General features: G+C 44.6%; 1 pseudogene; it reads right to left on the reverse strand.

The window, feature by feature from the left end:
• Positions 1-6,899: 6,899 nt before the first annotated feature.
• LOC139014419 (spliceosome-associated protein CWC15 homolog pseudogene) lies at positions 6,900-7,640 on the reverse strand (annotated as a pseudogene).
• Between the last annotated feature and the right edge of the window lie 15,289 nt (positions 7,641-22,929).

Raw genomic sequence — 22,929 nt, forward strand, 5'->3', positions numbered from 1 at the left:
TACCTGGGGAAACAACCTTTCTCGGAGAGGTGACCTTGGTTAAAACACATAGCGCTAAGGGGAGCAAACATATCAAGAACAGTATGCCACATATGCCAGGTCCCCCGAAACATACGCTGTGCAGAGGTTTCTTCTCTGCAGCGACTGTGTCAGGCAGCAAGGATGGACCGGCTCCGGGCAATCAATGAAGAAACAGAGGCTCGGCACCTTGACCAGGTTCACATAGCTGGCAAGTGGCAAAGCCCAAGTTCAAAGTCAGGTGTGCTTGGCTCCAAACCCTGCCCTCTTATGGTAAAATGGGAGTTGTAGAAGAGAAGCTTTGAGTCAACACTTGCATTTATTCATCAAATACACATCGAGCAGCCACGATGCGCTCGGCACTGTCCGAGGAACTGAACCTCGCTGTCAACAACCACAAACAAGATGAGGAGACAGTCAAATAGCAAAGAGACCAGGCAGCCCGTGCTCTTGCCATGGGTGATAAGTTTTATGAAGGGGAAGGCAGGGAGATGGCGGGGCAGGGCGAGAGAGTGAGCTGTACTTTAGATAGGGCAGTCAGGGAGCCTTTCTGATAAGGTAATATTTGATAGAAACATCCATGATAAGATAGAATACAGTGATGGATGAAGCTACATGTCTATGTGGGAGGAAGTATTCCAGGCAGAGGGAACAAGACTAGGCCGATGGCCCAGAGGCAGGCGCGCCCCTGGGCTGGTGAAAGAACAGCAGGTTAGGGGAAGTGGGAGATGAAGTTAGGTAGCTATTTCTATAATTTAGAGGCACATTTATTTTTTAAGAATTGATCCATTCTACTGGTCATATCATGTAAAGGTATCAATTAGAAGCCCTTTGGGTGCAAGTAGCAGAAAACCCAACTCAAAATAGCTAAAAGGAGGGAATGTTACCATCTCACATAAAGAAGAAGGCTGGAAGAAAAGTAACTCCAACCAATTTAGCAGTTCAGTAGCCTCTTGAATAACATGGATTTCCCCCCGTCTTTCCATTATGCCAACTGCAGCAGAGTAGCCTTGTCCTACCAGGCTAGCTCTCCTCATGTCTGCAACATCACTGCATAGCTCCAGCCATCACATCTTCACACAACAACATCCAGAGGCAGAAAAATAACTCTGGTTTCTTGAGTCTTTCTTTAGGAAGAAAGAGCCTTTTCTCTAAGACCCTTTGGCACAGGGGTCCTCAAACTTTTTAAACAGGGGGCCAGTTCACTGTCCCTCAGACCGTTGGAGGGCTGGACTATAGTTTAAAAAAAAACTATGAACAAATTCCTATGCACACTGCACATACCTTATTTTGAAGTAAAAAAATGAAACGGGAACAAATACAATATTTGTATTTGCATGTGGCCCGTGGGCCGTAGTTTGAGGACCCCTGCTTTGGCACCTTTGCCCTCAAATCTCATTGCCCAAAATGATGTCACATATCAATGTATAAGTTAATCATGGAAAGGAGGAAAGGGATCCCCCTGAGTAACTTAAACTAATCAGAGTTCACCTCCTAGGGCGGGTACAAATATTCTCTGAAGCATGTGCCACCCTGAGGAGGATAGATATCTGTTAGGGAAAAAGACATAGCCATGTGGTAGTTGGTAGACACTGCTAGCTGCTCATCAAATATCCTTTCTCTTCTCTTATTAACAGGATCTTAGAATCATTCAGGATGCCATTAAGCCCAGCTTTAAAAAAAAAATTTGATTTCCCTGACTCCCTTGCAGAATTGTTTTTCTAATAAAAAGGCAAAGATCCTGCCAGCATAGACATCTGTTACCTTCTCTTCCTCTTCCCGTATGGATATGTCCCCATTCCTGCCATGAGCGGTCATCGTGGAATCATGAGTTGAGGGCCACATGCATAGGACAGTGGGGCAGGAAGGCAGAACGAGTCTGAGTTTATTGACTTGCTTGGAATGCTCCAGCAGCCTTGGAATCTAAGACTTCTTATTAGGTGAAGGGGGAAAATCCTTATTGGTTAACCCATCGTTGGGTAGTCCTTACTACTGTAGCCAAGGCAACTTGTTGTTAGGCAACCAGTAATATCTGCCACATAGAGGAGCTGGATGTCTCCTATGAGGAAAGTTTAAAGGGGCCTTTCCTAGTCAGGCTGGCTCAGCAGAGCTCCGGGGGCAGCTCCTGCTCAGTAGACGAAAGCATGTGCGGAGCTGCATCATTCATGCCCATAACTTACCCAGGGAGCGCGGGAGAGAAGTCCCTTTACTGGCTCCCATCAGCCTCCCAACTCCAAACTACACCTTGGGTTTTGACGCACCCAAAATGCAGGAAGTCATAGCCAACCTGCTCAGAGAAATAAGAAACTGTCATCCCTGCCTCCTGGTGAGTAAGCAGATAAAGATGCCAGCTCATCCTCTGGCCCCCGAGCTTCCTCCCGGTGACAGGAAGTCATGTGCTCGTCTGGAATCAAACTTTATACTCATCTGGTGGCTGGAGAAATAGATTACGCCCTCTAAGAAGGCAGGAGAGACAACACAGGTCGATAACTTACATGGATTTGTTGAGTATAGTTTCTTAGGGGTTAAACTTAAAGAATTTAAGAGAATCAAAATGCCAATGCTGCCCTTAGGTCTACATTCTATTTAATAATCACCACCAATTAATTAATCCAGTTGGCCTCTTTTTGAGCACTTACTATTTGCCACGGATGATGCAACACATTTTATATGGAGTTTTCTCATTCACACCTGACAGGTGTGTGAGAGAGGCAGGGTTGATATCCCCGTTTTACAGATGAGAACACTAGTGCTTGTAAGTGGCAGCGCTGAGAGGCACATGTGGGCTACTTAATCCCCACACTAACATGTAGCATCACACACAATATCTGTGAGCCCCTTCAAACACAGGGAAAGGCATTCTGAAGGCATTTCCCGAATTTACTGCTATCAGCTCTATTTCAGTATAGGGCTCATTTGAGACAGCAATCCAAGGAAGCGAGTTTATTGAGAACATAGCTTAAGTGTACAAGTTATTCAAGCACCAACATAGTTCGATGATAGGAACTGAAGACATGATCTGTGGCCTTTTCTGTGCTATATCGTCCACAGCACCTCAAAACGACTCCCTCGGCGGGTGCTCCCTGTCTCCAAGGGAGATTGTGACCCAACAAGAGGCATAATCTATCTCATGTTTGATTTTGCCTCCCAGGTGCCAAGTAAATTCAGTGTTTAAACTTCACTACAAGCCTCTGTCTGAGGTCAGCAGCCTCGCCCTGGTTGTTAAATGGGAAAATGGAGACTCGAAGGCACTGAGGATGCAGCCCAAAGAGGCAAAGCTAGCGTGTGCGGGAGCCATGACGTCACCACAGACACGAGGGTGGGCTCCACACACAGGCACTCAGCGCCGAGAAGTGCGTGTCAGCTGAAATCTGGCCCTCCCTCCGTTTGCCATGTGGGGGCCCCGAGGTCGCCTGTCCAGCCATCCACCCAAAGGGGCAGCTCCTGCTCCAAGGGGCGCCTTTTTCTCACCAGCACAAAGGTTGCTGATTGAGCTGTGTGTTCATGGAGCCCTGGGAAAAGTGGGCTACACCTGTATCCATCATCATCACCAGCCTTGGACAAGTTTCTTAGCCTCACTGTACTTCAGTTTTCTCCAATCTAAAGTGGGGTAATTATAGCATCTCCCTTATAGGGCTGATGTGGCCCTTAAATGAATTCATATTTATAAAGTGCCTGTAACAGTATTTGACATCAAGCTGTAAGTGAGCTATGATAATTATTTATTCTTAGTCTTATTATCATTGCTGTTTTTATTTCACTTTGTACATGCCTGAAACCCATTACTGGCCCACCACCACCACTAAACTGATCTGCCTGGTCTGCCTGGGGGACCAGGATACTTTTATTTGTCTTTCCTGAAGCAAAAATCAACAGATGGTCCATTTGGACATCTAGATGCTGCCTTCTGAGTTAACATTACAATGAAAAAAAAGACAAGTTTTGGGTCAAAGTCCTCCCTTAAGACAATTTAATCTATGAGTTCAGCCGGGAAATGAGATTCCACCCCATTCCTTTGCTTCCGCCTCTGCTGCAGACCTGCTGTGTCACCATTGTTTTGCATTCTGTGATTCAGTCTTCCTTTCTGGAAAGAAAGGCTCACACCCCCTAGTAAAAGGGAGCCTGCCATTGTCCGGGAGTATTATCTGTGTCTGCAGAGTCAGGCCCCACCCACTCGAGGCCGACTAGTGTGGTCCCCCAAGATCAACAGCTGCACAGCCACTTTAGGTAATAAAATAAAAATAGACCAGTTCCTGGCAGGGCTTGCAAAGGCTCCTGGTGTGTACCTGATGACAAAGGTAGAATTAGTCCCTTCCCCTAAGTCTGAAGTAGGTAGTTGGGTGAGTCATGCTTACGTAAACCTCTTCTTTGTATGTTACTGTGCTCTTGGGATTTTTCCCAGAATCTTTAGCACAAGATGAACCCTGGAGATGCTTAAACTCCACCTGAATAAAACCTGATAGAAACTATACCTGCCTTCGCTGAGGAGGGCGAGCAAAAGAGACTGGGAACGCCAGCTGCTCCTGGTCAATTGTGTGCATGCATGAGTTAACCTTTTCTACCTTTCTTCCCTCATCTGCAACATGAGGGTTGCTTACTCTGACAGCCTCTGGGTTGCCATGAGAAGCAAATAGGAAATAAGATGGGAGTCGTGCTTTGAAGAAGACAGTAATGAAATTTAACATTTGGATCAAGCCTTTTGAAAAAGCCTTTCAAAAGGCCTTTTCTTTATCTCCTCTGATCAATGGAAACAACATTTCTCGCACTCCCGTTATTGAATAGCAACGCACAAAGGTGGGCGCTGGTAGATCTTCTGCAACACAATTCCGAAAGTCTGAAAACCTCGAGGGCACTGACAAACGTCTGCCAGTCGGAGGGGTACCCGGTAGTTAAAATCTCGGCCTTGAGAACACGTGCTCGCTTCACAAACCCAATCCAGCCCGCGGCGCGGGTTGTTTATTCTTTGCGGGGCGCAGGAAGAGCTGCGGTAGCTAAGCACCCCTTCTCCCAGGAAAAGGCAGCTGCAGCTTCCCCGCGCCTGGCGCGCAGCCGCCTTGGTGTTGAATTCCGGGGTCTGTGCGAGCCTGTGTTCCCCACTTTCACCATCGCCTCTCAGCGCCTCCTTCACTTCCGATCTCCTGTCTCACCCGACTTATAAGGCACGAATGAAACAAAAGGAACACACGACCTGGTGAAACTTCAACACAAACAGAATCTAACAGTAGGAAGGCTGGTTGACTGGTTTGCAATGGGTTAACCAGAAACCCAAAAATGTTCCGACACAATCTAAAGCCCTCGCTTGTCTCTGAAAACGGGCTGCTTTTTAAATGTGACAATGTGACTTTCTCTTTAACATGCCAAGGTGTGATTTGGGGCTTCAGTCTAGTAGGATTTGTATTTTAAAAGATAGATTATAAAGGTCATCAGTCATTCGGAAATTTCCTATGTCTTCAACAAAAAAAAAGAAAAGAATGATAAGCATATAGGAAGTGTTAACTTTACAGGGTGGGGGCGGTGAGGTGAAGAGAGAGGGGTGGGGGAGGATGGAGCGCTTTCCTTTTGTTCAACAGGGAAGCTTCAGTAACTGTTTTAAGTACTAATGGGCCTCGTTGTGGGCAGGGTAGAATTCTAAGTCAGCTTCCAAACCAGCTTTCATCAGGAGTGCCCAAGCCAGCACGTCCCTGTGTCTGGATTCTTCCAGTTCTTAGAAGCTAAAGGGCTTTTTGTTTATTATGAAGCCGATTCCTGGGGAGGAGGTTGTTGTTGGTTTGTGTATTTATTTTCGCAAGTTAACTTTGTTTTTATTGACTGACTGATCACAGAGCAAAGGAAGAACACTGAAGTGCATGTGATGGATGGGAAGCTGAGCTTCTCTCCGTGACCCACACATCGCCTGTTTCTCATTTATTTTTATTTTTTTTCAGGTTCCAAAAGTTTTTGTTTTTGTTTTAAATATATTTTTTTATTGATTTTTTACAGAGAGGAAGGGAGAGAGATAGAGAGTCAGAAACATCGATGAGAAACACCGATCAGCTGCCTCCTGCACACCTCCTACGGGGGATGTGCCCGCAACCCGGGTACATGCCCTTGACTGGAATCGAACTGGGACCTTTCAGTCCCCAGGCCGACGCTCTATCCACTGAGCCAAACCGGTTTCGGCCAAAAGTTTTATTTCATGTATCGTTTGATGTTAAAATTTCCCTAGGCTTTGCATCTAATGTTGGCAGTGTGCAGGCTCTATTCCATTTGACAGAAACATGGCAGCTGACTATCCAGAACAAGGTGATGCCACATGCTTCCTCAGCAGCTTCAGGAGCTATCGCCTTGGGCCAGGAGCCTCTGGGAAAGGAAGATACCCCGTGCTCCCTCACACAAATCAGGGTGCCTCCTGGCTGATGACACATTTCCATTGCATCATATGGGCCTCGATGGAATCCCTTTCATCTTTCATCATACTTTTCAAAAAAACACAGGAAGATATCATGAATTAACTGCCCTTAAATCCATGTTAGAGAAATGAGGAGAAAGTTCGAAGAAATACAATACACAAAAGAAAATATGCAATGTTTCATAAGCTGCATATATTTCAACAACAAAAAAGTTGGGGGACATGAATTTGGTTATTTGAATTATTAAAAACATTATAAGCAGATTACCTTTGGAATCTTACAAAGAAAACCTGACTGGAAACATTCAGAGACTAAAAACTGGTTTAAGACAATTCCCAAGTTCTTACTTATCAAATAAGGTATCAATCAAGGAAAAGATATTTTGGAACTTAAAATGAGGAAAGCCTATTCACAATTTAAATGTGGGGAAAAGGGAAAAAAACAACAACTAACCAAAGTAAAGTCAGAATGATCATCTACATTTTACAGTCTTTAATAAAGCACATAAAACTGTACTATTTAATATATTTCTCCATGAACTTTTTGTGAAATTCAGATAGCAGCGTATCGTTAACAAATCTTTTTTCTTTCTTCTGGTCATCCGCATCTTTTGCACAGTTCTTGAAAACAACATCATCATCCCACCTTCTTTTAACTTTGAAGTTGGCCTGAGGCTGGGATGGGCCAGTGGGATTAAGGAGAGGGTTTCCACTCAGAATGTTTTCCATACGAATCCTTTCTTCTTCAGCTTTTTGTTCTTGTTCCTTCCTGGCTTGCTCTTCAGCTCTTTCTTTTTTAATTTTTTTTAGTTCTGCAAGAAGAGCTGCAGTATCATCATCATCACTCTCCTCTTCAAAATCTTCATCTTCATCTCCCTCATCTGTTAGAGGATCATCTGCATCGAGGTTGGCAGCAGGAATCTGGTCTAGCCGAGGCTTCTTTGACACTGAAGAGGAGGTTGTATGTTCTCGAGTTGGACGATCTCTATTCTTTTCTCTTGCAGCAACTCTCTCTCTCTCTTCTAATTCTCTTCTGAAGTCACGGTTCCAAACCTCTTCAGGGGCATCCTGAGTGGTCTGTCTGTATTTTATCTTTGTATGAGAGGGTAGGTCTCTACTTGAATACTGCTTTGAGAGTTGGCTCAAATCACCTTCTCCTTTTCCTCTCCCGCCTCTCGCAGGTTCAAAAGTTGGCCGAGCTGCTGTTGTCATCTTTTATGCTTGGCCGAGATCCCTCCGAGAGATCACACAGACATTTCCATCGGCTCTCCGGCTCCCAGAATCCTCTGCATCTATTCCTGTAATCTTTAATGAGAAAAGAAAAAAAAACCCCACATATTTTATAAAATTTCCTCAGGGAAATTGTTGGGGTCCAGCCCCAGCAGATCCAGGGGTTCCCAAAGGTGTGGACGGAGTTGGTGAAGAAGGAATGACACGGAGACAGCGTTCAGTTGATCAGCAGAGTGAGGTTCTCTCCAAGATCTCCAGCCAAGTTCTGTCCAGGTTCTCCAGCCAGGTTCTAGCCAGGATCTCCAGCCAGGTTCCAGGTTCTGTGTTTATTGTCTTGTTACATCTGTATTTATACCAGTTGATTTTAATCCTATCAATTCTATTCCAAAGGTTAGGGCGTTTCTTATCTCCATTCCAAGGTTACTCTATTGTTCTATTAAACTACAAGGAAGTAACTGAAGGAGATTGTCCTAAGTAAAGATTATGTAGCTTAAGCTTGATTGTTCATAGTTAAAGTGATTAATTACCCCCCTGGCACTTAGTTAAGGGGTTTTATTTCCTCCCTAACTCCAGGGAAAAATCCTCACCTGGGGAAACAACCTTTCTCGAGGAGGTGGTCCTGTTTAAAACACATAGCGTTAAGAGTGGGAGCAAACATATGCCATATACACCAGGTCCTTTAAAACATAAGCTGTGCAGATGTTTCTTCCCTGCAGCGACTGTGTCAAGCAGCAAGGGTGGACGGGCTTCCGGCAAATTCCCCCTTTTTTATTTTTTAAATGATAGCTCGTGTAAATCAGCGACCACCTCTCGAATCGGGTTGTTTAAGACTCGGAAGACTAACAAGCAATGATAGTGAGCATAGCTATAAACATAGTGGATGCTGTGCACATGGAGCCTTGTTCCTGGCCTCTTCAATCAAGGGATTTCAGCTGTCCTCAAGTCGGTGGTTTGGTTGTCCTTGTTGATCTGGCTAGCGGGAGGCGTCATTGGCTATGGGCTTCCCGAAGCATCAGCGCATTGAAGGGCTGGATCATGGGTCCATCAGGGCCGTGCTTGATGGTGGTGTGGGCATCCGGGGAGGAGTCAGCTGTGCCCTCTGGGTCGGCTGATATAGATGATACCGGAGAGGAGGAGGAGGAGGCGGAGATGAAGGGTAGTAGAGAAAAAAAGAAGAGAAAGCAACAGAACTACAAGGCATGGAAGTGTTTAGAAAAAACAGGGAGAAGAAAGGGAAGAAGGCAGCATCTTGACATAGCCCTTTCCTTCAGCTGCCCCTTTCCCTGTGGTCCAGGGTAGAAATGGGAAACAAGTCCTGTTGCAGTGAGAGGGCAGCTGCTGTCAGCCAGTCTCTGTCTTTACCTGGGTCCTGATCTGAGCTGGGCATGGGAAGCGAAGCAGCCATAGGGGCAGGAGACCTCCCTCAGAAAAGGTGAGGGTTCAGGCCTCTGCAAAGTTGGGGGGTGAGGGTCTGTGCCTCACCTCCGTTGACCCTCAAGTTGTCTCCTGATGGCCCTTCTGCAACTGTGCCTGTCTTAGATTGTTCCTTCCCTGAGGAATCTTACCCGTCTCTGGCTAACCAGCCATCCTCCAGGGCCAAGCAGGGTGATGTGAGGTGTGCGAATGAGGGAGGGGCAGCGCTCCCTTGCAAGAGGTTCAGTTCTGTCTCCTTGGTAGCCTATGCCCCCATGGCCTCCACACCCAGCACCTGCCTTGGGCTCCCCTCACCTGCAAATGGACTGTGAGAAGAGGGTCCCTCTTGACACAAGGGCAAGAGGGGCCAATACAGGACAAGGGAGGAATGGCCTGTCAGCATGTAGTCCCGGGACAAGGCTTTCTCAGCCCAGGATGTCAGGCTCTTGGCACAAGACAACTCCACGTATGGGGCATACACCAGACACCCCCAGTCACGGCAGAAAAGGGAGGTGCCCTTCCTGGAACAGTAGGGTAGGGAGATTCTAGAAAAGGCTGTGTTCAGGAGAGAAGGAGAAAGGCCAAAGAACCAGCAAACAAGTAGTCAGATTTAAAAAAGAAAGAAAGAAAGAAAAAGAAAAGATGTGGGGCAAAGCTGGGACATATGGACAGACAAAAAGGAGGCACATGTGATCCTCCCAATGGACAGGTGGTTCCAGCTCAGGGCTGCACATCTGCTGCAGACGGGCACTGGTCAGGTGTGTTAACTCGGCCTCCCAGGGGTGACGGTCCCCAGGAGGGAGGCAGAGGCTGCTCCTTCTGAAAAGATACAAAACACAACCTCTTCCCCACATCATCACCAGATCTGGTAAAACTCCTGTCTGGTTTGTGCATCCTCCTACCAGACTGAGTCAGCAGAGGCTATTGTACAGGAAGCCCAATGCCTTTTGGCTGCTGTATAAGCCTCTGCATTGTATTTTTTTAAAATTTAACATATCCAAAGCAGGCATTAAAAAGAAAAACCCCAAATGCTCTCTTGTATCCATTTTAAGAGTAGGATTGGTGCTTTCCGCTATTACCTGAGTCCTGATCTATCACCCCAGGGAGAGCTTGCCAATCCTGCACTTTCCCGGGGTGGAAAGGCTGCAGTGGGGTTAAGGATAAGGCTCCTTGGGCCTACCTTCTCCCATGCCTTTACATTTACCTTTCCTTCCTCAGAAAAACATGGACATACTTCTTGTATAAAAATGTTCAGTCTGACTGGGAGTAACCTTAACTCCTCTGCTAGCAAGCATATGTGTTAAAAGATAAATATGGAGTCTTTTTTTCTTTAGACTCAGTATGGCACATCTTCTCAATCTAAGTTCTGTACTATCCACCTTCTTACCCTACTTATCCTCTATAGGGGGGTCTACAGCACCCTGGTGGAGTCCTATCCATCCCTAGTGTGGGGGTTCTCAATGTGGGGGGGCATTACCTAGGGAAATCCAGTTCCAGGGGTTCCCAAAGGTGTGGATGGAGTCGGCGAAGACTATCCACCCTCTTCCTACGGTGGAGTCCTATCCGTCCCAAGAGTGGGGCTTACCTAGGGGAATGGGGGGCTTACCTAGGGGTCCCTGTTTGGGCACCAGATGTTAGGGTCCAACCTCAGCAGGTCCAGGGGTTCCCAAAGGTGTGGACAGAGTCAGTGAAAAAGGAATGAAATGGAGACAGCGTTCAGTTGATCAGCATAGCGAGGTTCTCTCCAGGTTCTCCAGCCAGGTTCTAGCCAGGATCTCCAGCCCGGTTCCATCACCTGTTTCTCATTTATTTCCCGTGTTAGGAGAGAGTGTCTTCGCCTTGTCCTTTCTATATTTTTACACACACATGCACACATGTAGCTACATGCCTTTTTGTAAACATAGAGGAAATCATCTAGCATTCACCCATCTACAATTGTGTTTTAATCAACACCACCAGCCCCTGGCCAACCTATAGCCCATCTCGGTCCTCTGAGCCTTTCTAAAGACATTATTGCTCCTTTAAAACCACGGATTTCCCCCTGCTTTTTAGAGGCACTTCATGCCCCTCAGGAAAGCGTTCCAGCACAGGAGGTGGGGCTCATGCCCCCTCTTTTTTTTTTTTTTTTTTTTTTTTTTTTTTTTTTTTTTTATTTTTATTTTTTTATTTTCCTCTTAAAGTATTACAAAGGGTATTACATAAGTATCCTTTCCCCCCCTCCCCCCGCCCTTGACAAACCACTACCCTCCCTTACCCCCCAGTGTCTTATGTCCATTAGTTATGCTTATATGCATGCATACAAGTCCTTCGGTTGATCTCTTACTCCCCTCCCTCCTGCCCCCCAACTCTCTCTGGCCTTCCCACTGCAGTTTGACAATCAGTTTGAGGCAGCTCTGCCTCTGTATCTATTATTGTTCAAAAGTTTGTAATGGTCTTTATTATCCATGAATGAGTGAGATCATGTGGTATTTTTCCTTCATTGACTGGCTTGTTTCACTTAGCATAATGCTCTCCAGTTCCATCCATGATGTTGCAAATGGTAGGAGTTCCTTCTTTTTAACAGCAGCATAGTATTCCATCGTGTAGATGTACCACAGTTTTCTAATCCATTCATCTACTGATGGGCACTTAGGCTGTTTCCAGATCTTAGCTATGGTGAATTGTGCTGCTATGAACATCTGGGTGCATATATCCTTTCTGATAGGTGTTTCTGGTTTCTTGGGATATATTCCTAGTAGTGGGATCACAGGGTCAAATGGGAGTTCCATTTCCAATTTTTTGAGGAACCTCCATACTGCCTTCCATAGTGGCTGCACCAGTCTGCATTCCCACCAGCAGTGCACAAGTGTTCCTTTTTCTCCACATCCTCTCCAGCACTTGTCGTTTGTTGATTTGTTGATGATGGCCATTCTGACAGGTGTGAGATGGTACCTCATTGTTGTTTTGATTTGCATCTCTCGGATGATTAGTGACTTTGAGCATGTTTTCATATGTCTCTTGGCTTTCTGAATGTCCTCTTTTGAAAGGTGTCTATTTAGATCCTTTGCCCATTTTTTGATTGGATTGTTTATCTTCTTTTTGTTAAGTTGTATGAGTTCCCTATAAATTTTGGAGATTAAGCCCTTATCAGATATGACGTTGGCAAATATGTTTTCCCACGAGGTGGGTTTTCTTGTTGTTTTGTTGATGGTTTCTTTTGCTGTGCAGAAGCTTTTTATTTTGATGTAGTCCCATTTGTTCAGTTTCTCTTTAGTTTCAACTGCCCTAGGAGCTGTATCAGTGAAGAAATTGTTTTGGCATATGTCTGAGATTTTGTTGCCTTTGTATTCTTCTAGAATTTTTATGGTTTCCTGTCGTACATTTAAGTCCTTTATCCATTTTGAGTTTATTCTTGTGTATGGTGTAAGTTGGTGGTCTAGTTTCATTTTCTTGCATATGTCTGTCCAATTTTCCCAACACCATTTATTGAAGAGACTATCTTGGCTCCATTGTATGTTCATGCCTCCTTTGTCAAAAATTAATTGAGCATATTGGTTCGGGCTAATTTCTGGACTCTCTATTCTATTCCACTGATCTATATGTCTGTTCTTGTGCCAGTACCAGGCAGTTTTGAGAACAGTGGCTTTGTAATACAGCTTGATATCTGGCATTGAGATCCCACCTACTTTGTTCTTTCTCAGGATCGTTGCAGCTATTCGGGGTCTTTTTTTATTCCAGATGAATTTTTGGAGAGTTCGTTCTAGATCTTTGAAGAAGGCCATTGGTATTTTAATGGGAAGTGCGTTGAATGTATAGATTGCTTTGGGTAGTATGGACATTTTAATGATGTTGATTCTACCAATCCAAGAACATGGTATGTTCTTCCATCTGTTTATGTCTTCCTCTATCTCTTTTTTCAACGTCCTGTAGTTTTCTGAGTAGAGGTCTTTAACCTCTTTAGTTAAGTTTATTCCTAGGTATCTTAATTTTTTTGGTGCGATGGTAAATGGGATTGTTTTTCTGATCTCCCTTTCTGAAAGTTCACTGTTGGTGTATAGAAATGCCTCAGATTTCTTGGGGTTAATTTTGTATCCTGCTACATTGCCAAATTCATGTATTAAGTCTAGTAGCTTTTTGATGGAGTCTCTAGGGTTTTGTATGTATAATATCATGTCATCTGCAAATAAGGACAGTTTTACTTCCTCTTTTCCAATTTGGATGCCTTTTATTCCTTCTTCTTGCCTAATTGCAATGGCTAATACTTCCAGTACTATGTTGAACAGGAGTGGTGAGAGTGGGCATCCCTGTCTTGTTCCTGTTCTTAGGGGAAATGGTGTTAGTTTTTGTCCATTGAGTATGATGTTGGCTGTGGGCCTGTCATATATGGCTTTTATTATGTTGAGGTATGATCCTTCTATTCCCACCTTTCTGAGAGTTTTTATCAAAAATGGGTGTTGGATTTTGTCGAATGCTTTTTCTGCATCAATTGATATGACCATGTGGTTTTTTTCTTTCAATTTGTTTATGTGATGTATCACATTTATTGATTTACGGATGTTGTACCATCCTTGCATCTCTGGGATGAATCCTACTTGGTCATGGTGTATGATCCTTCTGATGTACTGCTGGATCCGATTTGCTAAGATTTTGTTGAGGATTTTGGCATCTATGTTCATGAGGGATATTGGCCTGTAATTCTCTTTCATTGTGATGTCTTTACCTGGTTTTGGTATTAGGGTGATGCTGGCTTCATAGAATGAGCTTGGAAGCGTTCCTTCCTCTTGAATTTTTTGTAGTAGTCTGAGGAGGGTAGGTTTTAGTTCTTCCTTGAATGTTTGGTAGAACTCCCCTGTGAAGCCGTCTGGCCCTGGGCTTTTGTTTGCTGGAAGCTTTCTGATGACTGCTTCAATTTCTTCCATAGTTATTGGCCTATTGAGGTTTTTAGATTCTTCCTGATTGAGTTTTGGAATGTTGTATTTTTCTAGGAATTTGTCCATTTCCTCCAGGTTGTCCAGTTTGTTGGAGTAGAGTTGCTCGTAGTATTGTTTAACAATCATTTGTATTTCTGTGGGGTCTGTTGTTATTTCGCCTCTATCATTTCTGATTTGGTTTATTTGGGACCTCTCTCTTTGCTTCTTGGTGAGCCTGGCTAGGGGTTTGTCAATCTTGTTTATCCTTTCAAAGAACCAGCTCTTGGTTTCATTGATTTTCTGTATTGTTTTTTTGGTCTCTATTTCATTGATTTCTGCTCTAATCTTTATTATCTCCTTCCTTCTGCTCACTCTGGGGTTTTCTTGTTGCTCTCTTTCTAATTCTTTGAGTTGTAGAGTTAGATGATTGACTACCATTTTTTCTTGTTTTTTGAGATAGGCCTGTAGAGCTATAAACTTCCCTCTCAGGACTGCTTTCATTGTGTCCCAGAGGTTTTGGATTGTTGTGTTTTCATTGTCATTAGTGTCCAGGATGTTTTTAATTTCTTCTTTGATGTCATCGGTAACCCAATCAATATTTAATAACATGCTATTCAGCTTCCAAGTGTTTGAGTATTTTGGGTTGTTTTTATTGTAGTTTATTTCTAACATTATGCCATCGTGGTCTGTGAAGAAGCTTTTTATGATTTCAATCTTCTTGAATTTGTGGAGACTTTGCTTGTGACCCAATATGTGGTCTATTTTTGAATATGTCCCATGAGCACCTGAGAGGAATGTATATTCCGCAGCTGTGGGGTGAAGTGTTCTGAAGATGTCAATTAAGACCATCTGATCTAGTGAGTCATTTAGGATTGCTGTTTCTTTGCTGAGTTTTTGTCTAGCGGATTTATCCAGTGATGTCAGTGGTGTATTAAAGTCCCCTACTATGATTGTATTGTTGTCGATCTCTCCCCTGATATCTTCCAGAAGTTTTCTTATGTATGTGGGTGCTCCTGCATTGGGTGCATATATGTTTACCAGGGTTATATCTTCTTGTTGTATTGATCCCTTTAGTATTATGAAGTGGCCTTCCTTATCTCTGGTTATGGCCTTCACTTTGAGATGTACTTTGTCAGATATAAGTATTGCTACCCCAGCTTTCTTTTCCTTTCCATTTGCGTGAAAGATATTTTTCCATCCCTTCACTTTCAGTCTGTGTGAGTCCCTTCTAATGAGGTGGGTCTCTTGTAGACAGCAGATGTATGGGTCATGTTTTTTTATCCATTCAGCCACTCGATGTCTTTTGGTTGGAGCATTTAGTCCATTTACATTTAAAGTTATTATTGAAAGGTATTTGTTTGTAGCCATTTCTTTTTGTGTGTGTGTGTGTGTGGCTGTTTTCTTTCTGAGCTTGATATTTCTTCTTTTTACACCAGTCCCTTTAGCATTTCTTGCATGGCTGGCTTGGTGGTGATAAACTCCCTTAGCCCTTTTTTGTCTGTGAAGCTTCTTATTTCCCCTTCAATTTTGAATGATAGCCTTGCTGGATAGAGTATTCTTGGATTCAGTCCTTTGCTTTGCATCACTTTGTAGATTTCCGTCCATTCTTTTCTGGCCTGATGTGTTTCTGTTGAGAAATCATTTGATAATCTAATGGGAGATCCCTTGTATGTTACTTTCCGTCTCTCTCTTGCAGCCTGTAAGATTCTCTCTTTATCCTGAACATTTGCCATGGTAATTATGATGTGTCTTGGTGTGGGTCTTTTCGGGTTCACCTTGTTTGGGACTCTCTGGGCTTGTGTGACTTTTTTCTTCCCCACCTCAGGGAAGTTTTCTGATATTATTTCTTCGAATAGGTTTTCTAATCCATGTTCATCTTTCTGTTGTTCTGGCACCCCTATTATTCGTATGTTGTTTCGTTTCATGTTGTCCCAAAGCTCCCTTAGGCTCTCCTCCTGTCTTTTAATTTTTTTCTCCATTTGCCGTACAGTTTGAGTGTGTTTTGCTTCCTTGTCTTCTAATTCACTAATTCGGTCCTCCGCTTCTCCCAGTCTACTGTTGATACTTTCAATGGAGTTTTTTATTGAAGCTATGTCACTCTTCATTTCTTCTTGGGACTTACTTAAGTTGTTGATTTTTTCATCTGTTTCTTCTAGCTTCTTGCATAAGTAGTTGAGTTTTTCATCTGTTTCTTCTTGCTTCTTGAACATGTGGTGCATGTACTCTAGGAACCTTATTCTGAATTCTTTTTCCGTCATGTTGCATATCTCTGTCTCACTTAGCTGCTTTTCTGGCGAGTCCTCCTTTTCTTTCCTTTGGGGGTTTCTTTGCCTACCCATGTTTGATCTCGCTGACATATGTAGATGTTGAGGTGTTCAGTGGCTGCTCCCTGGGTGGCAGGGGCTCCTTGGGTTGTGGTTGCTGCTCAGACGGTTGCGGTAGCAGCTGCTTTCCAGTTGGCAGCAGCTCCTCTGGTGGGTGTTGTTCACAGCTGTGTTGGCTCTTCTGGCTGGTGGGGGGAGGCTTCACGTACAGTTGCTGTTCCACAGACAGAGGGTGTGGTGATCAGGAGGCTGTGGTGATCAGGAGGCTGCGGTGATCAGGGGGCTGCTGTTGCTTGGATCTGCTGCGTTGATTTAAAGGCACAAAATACAACAGAGCAAGGCACAACGTACCAGGCACTGAACACAAGTATATTCACAATATTAATAACTCCAAATAAAGGTGACCACCCGAATTAAGAGAATTAGGGGATAAGGGAGAAAGAAGAGAAGAAGATAAAAGAGAGAACAGAAAAGAAAAATAAGAAAAAAACAAACAAAAAAGGAGTGCAAAAATAGAATTGGGAAAAAAGAGGGGGGAAAAAAAGAGAGCGAAAAAAGAGAATGAAGTAGAAGTGGGGAAGAGACTCCCCGTATGAGGAGCAAACTCCAATAGAACTGCCACTAATCTCAACAAATTCCAGCAACAGATCCCTGGAGATGAATGCAAACTACAAACCACCAATAATATCCAGAGGGGTAAGGGAAAACAGAAGCACAAAAATAACTGGGGTGGGGTGGGGGAGGGAAGGGAAAAACCAGCAGAAAAAAAAAAGAAAAAGAAAAAGAAAAAGAAAAACAACCTCACAACCAGTCCTAAAAAAGAAGAAAAAACACAAAACAAAACAAACAAACAAATTAAAAAAAAAAAAAAAAAAAAGCCCAATATATTCAACAATCAAGAAAACAATAGAAAGATAAGAGAGAAAAAAAATGGTTGGAAAGTGAAGAAGGATAAAGAATAGGTGTATAAGGATTTAGAGCAGTAGATTGGAAATAGGATATATAAGTAGGGTGGAATTAGACAGGGGGTAAAAAGAGGGAATTGGGAAAGTCTGGAGCAGGAATAGGGTAAGAGAAACAGGACACCAAAAGGGGAAAAGTAAGGAAGAGGGTTTTAGCAAAGAGGTGGAATTGAGATAGGGAAAATTAATGCTAAAGGAACGATGAAAATAGAATGGAGAACACTAATCCCAAAAGAAAATAAAGAGAAAATAAAATGGCACTTTAAAAAATGGTAAAATGGTAGGAGTAATAATACTGGTTAAAAATAAAAATGTGGTAATTGAAAGGGTAAAATCAGGTGATGGAAAAAGAAGAAAAAGAGAAAAAAAATTGGTTTCTTAGTAAAAAGGTGAAAAAATTAAAAAGAAAAAGAAAAAGAAAAAATTTGCAGTAGTGATGGTCTTTCGGTTCTTCTACTCTTCAGCCTGGTTCGCCTTAGTCCTGCCAGGTATTTAGGAGAGTGTTGAGTTTGCCTGCATTACACTGTTCCTCCGTGTTGTAAATCACAGTCCTGATTTTAAAGCAGGCCGTATTTGTGATCCAGTCTGCCTTAATTTGTATTCCCCTAAGAGTCAGTTTGTGGCTCAACCTCTGGGTGGCAGTGTTTTTGGGTTGGCCTCTGAGGCTATACAGCTTCTCTATCCTTTTTTAATCCTTACCCTGCTCTGTGTTGTTGGTGGGACTGAAAATCCCTCTATAGGCCAGACCCTGGTAACTCCCAGGGACTAATCAGCTTGTTTTAGTCCTTTATCTCATACAGGGTGGAATCTGGGTGTGGCTGTGCTCCTTGCCTGGGGGGCTGGGGGGAGGAGTTCCACCCTCTGGAGGAATGGCTGCCCCAGTCCTGGGCCCAGGGGTGTCTCAGCACTCAATTCGCTGCCACCTCCTCCGGCTCCCCCTCTTTCCTCAGCCTCTCCCCAGATTCCCCTCGTCTGCACCTTCACCCTCTCTTCAGCACAGGTGAGTGTCTGTATCCGAACTGTCCTATGAGCAGGGTTCAGTGAAAACAAAGAAACAGACAAACGCCGGCCGGCCGCGGAAACGCTCCTCTCTTACCGGTCTGGGAAACGCTCCTCTTACCAGCACTGCATGGTCTGGGAAACGCTCCTCTCTTATGGGCACTGCATGGTCTGATCAGTTCCTCAGGATGCCCCCTTTAGTCTCAGTTCTCCGCAATCACAAAATCCAAATCTCAAATCTCCTGGCGCCAGCAAACCCGCGGAACTCCTTACCCTGGTCAGGGTCTGTGTCTGTCCCAAGAGACGCGGCTGTCTGCCATGCGGTCTCCCTCCGACCCTCTGGGCTCAGGTCTGGCAAACTTTCCTGCCCAGATCCCTGGTTTTTAACCTTTCCAGGGGAGGTCTGCCCTTCCAGGCTGCAAGCCGTCTCACCAGCTGAGTAAATTTGCCAATTCGGGGTGGGTGTTATTAGTTTCAGCTGCTTACTCCGTTTGCTCCGGGACAAGACCTGGGACGCGTCTGCCTATATCGCCGCCATCTTGCTTCCAATCTCATGCCCCCTCTTGACTAGAGGAAATGGTGCCTTCACGATTTCTGAGACAGCATTTCTGTGCCCCATCGCCCTGTTCCGGGTTGGTACCCAGTAGACCAAGCACACTCCCTGCGAGCTGTGGCTTCGAGCATTTGGACCAGGGCAGCTCCCGGAGCCAGAGAGAATGTCTTACAAGGGCTGTGTCTGGGGAGGCAGGGGTCTCACCACCAGGACCAGCGGCCCCTCAATCCTGCCCGGCTGGGGAGAGTCTGCTTTCTTTCCTCTGCCTGGTCACTAGTGCGTTCTGTCACCTGATTCAGAAAGATGAGGCTGCTGAAAACAACAGGCGGCCACAGAGCTCCAGGAAATAGCATCATATGTAACCCTTCTCTGTGTGTGTGCGCATGCATACATGCATGTTTTCCATACATCTAAACAGACAGCACTTGGCCTGCCAAGAGGAAACGCAGGAATCTCCCAGGAGTTAGGCAGACCAACTCAGGGAGGGCACGAGGCCCAGCCAGCTTCGTTTAGCCCATAATTCTTCCAGCCAACAAGTGCCAGCAGCCTTTCTGAAGATAGCCCAGTGGTTACAGGCACACTCAGGATCAGATTCCTGGGTCCAAGTCTGGGCTCTGCCTCTCACTGACACTGTGCTTTAGTCTCTCTATTTGTCGGCTTTAAAATGAGGAAGAATACATATCCAAATCTCTTATCAAAACCTCAACAGCCAAATATGCTTTGGAATGCAAATTTCTCATACTTTAGAAATGTGATGTGGTACTTTATTATTATTATTATTATCATTATTATCACATTCAGGTGCAGGAGACAACCAACTAACCAATTAAATGTTCCATCTGATTGTAATGGGCATTAGAAGGAAATAAACAGACTGCCTGGTGAAGGGGAGCCTTGCAGGGGGGTCGGGGAAGGCTCCCAGCCCTGATGAATGAACAGGAACCAGCCATTGAAGAAGATCTGTAGGCCTGGCCGGTGTGGCTCAGTGGTTGAGCATCGACCTATGAAATGGGAGGTCAAGGTTAGATTCCCGGTCAGGGCATATGGCCAGGTTACAGACTCCATCCCCAGGAGGGGGCGTGCAGGAGGCAGCCGATCAATGATACTCTCATCATTGATGTTTCCTATCTCTTCCTTCCTCTCAGAAATCAATAAAAATATATATATATATATATATATTCAAAATGCAACAAAAGAAACAAAAAGAGAAAAGAAAGAAGTAGGAATTTTAAATATACAGACATTGAAAATGGACAAGGACAAATAAAGAGTTCTCCCAGGGTGCGGTGGGGAGACCAGCGCCATCAGCATCCCCTGGGAGCTTGTTATAAATGCAGAGTCTCTCAGGCCCACTGCACAGCTGCCCAGTCAGGATGCTCGGGTCCACTCCTTCCTCCCACAGAGCAAGGCTTCCCACTGCCAACAGTCAGTGAGCACCACTTAACTAAAGCTTTTCAACTCCCCCAAAAGCTGGCTCTTATTGTCCCCATTTCACAGATGAAACCGAGGCTCAGAGGGTTTTAGCCACTGACCCCCTAACATCTGTTTGGTAAGTCCTCGAATAAAGTTTCAGGCTCAAGCCTTTGGAATCCCAAGCCTACACGCTTAACCACAACTTTTTCTTGCCCTGCAGAAAATAACAGGAAATGGTCTCCCTCCTATAAAATCTCCAGGAAAAGGAGGCACGACATGGCCCTGAGCCCACAGTCCTCAAGGGTTCTGGCTCAGAACCCCTGCACACTCTTCGAAATCACTGATGACCCCAAAGGGCTTTTATTTGAATCAGGTCTGTTTATAGTTACCTATTCAAAATTACATCTGAGAAATTTCTGAAATGTATTTCATTCAATTTACAAAAATTTGGTGAGTAGAGTGGCACTATTTTTACTTTTTTAAAATATGTTTTTATTGATTTCAAGGAGAGGGAGAGAGAGAGAGAAACATCAATGATGAGAGAGAATCATCGATCGGCTACCTCCTGCACGCCCCCTACTGAGGATCGAGCTTACGACCCAGGCAAGTGCCCTGACCGGGAATCGAACTATGACCGACCTCCTTTTTCATGGGTCGCTGCTCAACCACTGAGCCACACCAGCCAGGCTATTTTTACATTTTTGCAAGTACCTTTAATGTTCAGCTTCGTAGAAGGCAGCTTCAGCCACAGAGTCGCTTTTCAATGGGATGGTTGCGATATCACACACCACGCAATCTCTGGAAAACTCACTGTGTTCATGAGTTTCACTTTCACTACAAGCGTGAAGAATGAGGGGAGGGGAAGCAAATAGCATGCATGTGTCACTGTAAAATGGCTTGTAGCCCTTCTGTGTGTGTGTGAATGTACTGAAAGAGTCCCAGGGGCCCCTAAAGGACCCTCCACTGCCCTAGGCCATGTACCATGGCTGTCAAACCCATCGGGGAATTCTGGAACAGAAAAAAATAGTACATGTGCTCTCAGGCCTATGGAGAACCTAGACTTTTATATAAAAATCTCCAAGGTTCATTGCCCAAGGGACACCAACCCAATTTTTATTTATTTTTTTTAAATGTATTTCACTGATTTTTTACAGAGAGAAAGGGAGAGGGATAGAGAGTTAGAAACATCGATAAGAGAGAAACATGGATCAGCTGCCTCCTGCACACTCTCCCCCGGAGCTGTGCCCGCAACCAAGGTACATGCCCTTGACTGGAATAGAACCTGGGACCCTTGAGTCCACAGGCCGATGCTCTATCCACTGAGCCAAACCGGTTAGGGCCCAAACTCGTTTTTAAATGTTGGTAATTGTATTCATTTCCTAGGGCTGCCATAACGAATGACCGTAAATTGAATTTCTTAAAACAGAAGCAAATTTGTTCTCACAGACTTCTGGAGGCCAGAAGTTCAAAATCAAGGTGTCAACAGGGTTGGTTCCTTCTGCAGGCTCTGAGGGAGGGTCTAGCTCACCTCTCTCCCTGCTCCCAGTGGCTGCCAGCAGGCCTTGGCTTGTGACCACACCACTCCAATCTCTGCCTCCATCCTCACATGGTGTTTCTCTTTTGTGTCTTTATGTCCAAATTTTCCTCTTTAACGATACCAGGAATGGAATTCAGGCCCACCCCAATCCAGTATGACCACATCTTAACTTGATAACAGCTGCTAAAACCCTGGCTGGGGCAGCTGCCTCTGACTGGCAGGCCCTAGCTCATTTGTCCACACCCTCGCTGCAAGCAGGGCTGGAAATTCATTTGTGACATTTTCAGTTTTTCTGGTGAAAAGTGGACTTTGCTTCCCACCAAGAATCACAGGGGGCCAACCCTCTGAGTTTAGGATTGAAATGGTCAGTGACTGAAAAAGGATAAACGCCCTGTCTCGCTGATAAACAGATAATCTCAGGACTTTCTCTGCTGGACAGCTATGAGCACGAACTCTGATAACCAGCTTTTGAATCTAACTCAGTCTGCATTGGCCAAAGACCATGTTTAAATATTTTCCGAGCTTCCTCATTGAAATGTAAAACTTGAACCCCCAATGGGTATCTTAACTTTCCAGAAAAGCCTGAGATAGTAGATTTGGCCAAACTCCTGGAGTATATTATGCTAGTGTGGGTGGTGCTGCTGTAGAGTTGTCATTGCCACAGGCTCTGCCTCCGTCTTTGGGAAAGAATTTGAGCTCTCTGGGCCTGGATCTTTTCTGAAAATCGGCCTAAGGATGACGGCAGAAAATGCTGGGCTGTTTCAAGTGCCGGCTTCCTTAATCATCACCATCATTTTTGTTCCCCTTTTCTACAGGAAGCCGCTCTTGACACCTCCAGGTACTCTCCCTGAGGCGACACCTGGAACTAAGCTACACGACAGCGTAGAAAGCTTTAGTAACTTACCGAGGTACACATAGAGCAGATGTAAACCCAGCTTTGGTGAAGGCAAAGCCATGGGTACTATGTTTACCCCCATCTGTGCTCCGTTTCCTTACCAGTACCTTTATCTGGAGTTGGAAAATTGCATAGGGCCCAGGAAGCCATAAGGCTGAGTTCAATCACAAAACAAAAAACGGTGTTCCTTCTAATGAGTTCTCTAAACACTAATAACACATCTTTTGTTTTGTTTTGTTTTGTTTTGTTTTGTTTTTTTAGTACCCACTCCCTGCCAGAATGTTAAACACATCGCCTTTTTTTCCTGC

The sequence above is a fragment of the Myotis yumanensis genome, unplaced genomic scaffold (genome assembly GCF_028538775.1).
Source record: "Myotis yumanensis isolate MYYU_CA2020_CCGP unplaced genomic scaffold, mMyoYum1.0.hap1 SCAF_7, whole genome shotgun sequence".
Taxonomy (NCBI): domain Eukaryota; kingdom Metazoa; phylum Chordata; class Mammalia; order Chiroptera; family Vespertilionidae; genus Myotis; species Myotis yumanensis.